Source organism: Micromys minutus (genome assembly GCF_963924665.1).
Source record: "Micromys minutus genome assembly, chromosome: 16".
In the NCBI taxonomy this organism is placed as follows: Eukaryota; Metazoa; Chordata; class Mammalia; order Rodentia; family Muridae; genus Micromys; species Micromys minutus.
The window spans coordinates 54,887,866-54,890,506 of NC_137985.1; positions in this window are offsets into that span (position 1 = coordinate 54,887,866).

Consider the following 2,641-nt stretch of genomic DNA (forward strand, 5'->3'; position numbering starts at 1 on the left):
AATGCTCTTAACCACCGAGCATCTCTCCAGCCCCCTAGAATATATTTTTTTGTTCCATTGTTTTAGTTTTTTTGAAACAAGTTTTCCTGTGTCTCAGGCTAGCCAATAACTCCTGCTTTTGTCTTGTCCTCCAGAATGAAATGACATGTGTGTGCTCCCATACCAAGAATAAAAAATGAGAGAAAAAGGAGTTAGTAGAATGTCTGACAGGGTAAAATTGTTTTATTACATTTTAATTTTGTGTGTGCACATGTGCAGGTGCTCACTAGCATAGTTGGGTGTGGGTGTTTACTACCTTGCAGGTGTGGAAATCAAAGATCAACCATGGGACTTGGTTCTTTGGTCCCAGTGATCCAACTCAGGTCTAATGCAGGTATCTTTGCCTGATGAGGCACCTCACCGGCCCATGAAGGGGTAAAATCTGTTTTCTACATTTCTTTTTAAAATTAAGAGTATTATAAAGTGACATTGAATGCAAGATCAGAAAAATCTTTAAGGATTATTTTAATCATATAAGTCCCAACCAGTCTAGAGAAAGAAAAGATATTTATTGGTAAGAGATATATAAAGCTTAAAATGTATCTATTATAAGTAGTTTATTATTTAAACTATGTAGCTCAATCACACTTTTTCTATATTGTAACAAACATCAGAATAATATGGAGCTTCTTTTGTAACAGTTGTCTCTTTTTTTTTTCAGAATTGTTTAGTTTATGTGTATGAGTGTTTTGCCAGACAGTATGTCTGTGCTTTGCATCTGTGCCTGGTCCCCAAGAAGTTCAGAAGAGGGACCTGCTCCCCTGGAACTATAGGCACAGAAGGTTGTGAGCCACTATGTGGATGCTGGGAACCTAACTCGGGTCTTCTGGTAGAGCAACAGGTGCTCTTAACCACTGAGTCATCTCTCCAGCTTCTGATGAAATACTCTTACCAAAAGCAAAGGAGGAAATTTTATTTTTAGGGGAGGAAAGCATTTATTTCAGTGTACAATTTCAGATCATAGTCCATTATTAAGGAAACTAAAGGCAGGAACTCAGGACACTAACTGGAAGAGAAGCTTGTTTACTCTTCTAGATTGTTACTTCCACCCAAGAAACTGATTTCACAGCCAAGAAGTATAGCAGGAGAATGCTACTTGCTAGCTAGCTAGTTCAAAGACCAGTTATGCTCAGCTAGATTTTTCTTCTACCTTGATAGCTTTCTTATACAGTTAAGGATTACTTGCCAAGGGATGGTGTTGCTTACTATGGGCTTTCCCTTTGTACATCAATTAACAAGACAATCCCCTACAGGCATGTCCACAGGCCAACCTGGTCCAGGCAATTCCTCAACTGAGGCTCTCCTCTCAGATGACTCTAGGCTTTGTCAAGTTGACCAGTAAACTAGCCAAGGCACAAGACCATCAAGATGGGTCTGTAGGTAAAGATGCATTCTGTCCAAACCTGATAGGCTGAGTTGGATCCTGGCACCCATGTGGTAGAAGGAGAGAACCAACTCCACTCCTCTCACCTTCACACACACAGCATGACTGACATGCATGGGCATGTGCACACACAGACACACAGATATTAATATGATTTAACAAAAAATAAAGCAGAGCCACTGAGATAATTCAGCAGATAAAAGTACTTGCCATATTGATGACCTGAGTTCAATCCCAGAATAAAGGCAGAGGAAATAAATCACTCCACAAAGTTGTTCTTTGAAATGACTCCATGCAATTACACATGCACACACACCATGCATATATGCTGACCACAAATACTTTCTTTTTTAAGGTTTATTTATTTTATTAATATGAGTACACTATAGCTGTCTTCACACACACCAGAAGAAGGCATTGGATCCTATTACAGATGGTTGTGAGCCACCATGTAGTTGTTGGTAATGGAACTCAGGACCTCTGGAAGAGCAGTCAGTGCTCTTAACCGCTGAGCCATCTCTTCAGCCCCACAAATACTTTCTAAAACTTAAAAAAGAGCCAAACATGGTCCCAGTGCTCAGGAGGCAGGATCAGGCGAGTTCAAGGATAACCCTGTCTACACCAAGTTTCACAACAACCAAAAATAGAGTGAAACTCATTCTACAAATGAATGAATGAAACAAAGAAACAAACAAACAAAAAAGTAAGAGGAAGAACACAAGACAGTATAGGACATACAGTGGCCTCCTTCCGCTGGCAAAACCAAAGTGACACGCAGCCTGGTTTAAAAGGAGGCAAAGAACTTGAAGTCATTTAAAGATCTGTTTATGGCTTCAAATGCAAATCAGAGCCAAATGAGCTACTGCTTTATGTTCTTTAGGATGGCTATTATGTTTTAAAGGCAAAAGTCACATGAGTGTGGGAAAAGGTGGAGTTTTGAAGATGATGTGAAGACTCAAAAAGCCTTGTGCCTTGCTTAAGAAAAAAAAAGTGCAATGCTTTCCTTCTTTCCTTTCATCTCCTCTCCTTTCCCTTTCTTTCTTTCTTCTTTTTTTTTTTCCTGCTTTTTGAGACAGGGTTTCTTTGTGTAGCTTTGGCTGTCTTGGAACTAGTTCTATAGACCAAACTGGTCTCATATTTAGAGATTTGTCTGCCTCTGTCTCTCAGAGTGCTTGAATTGAAGGCCTGCACCACCACTGCCCAACACTTTCCTTTCTT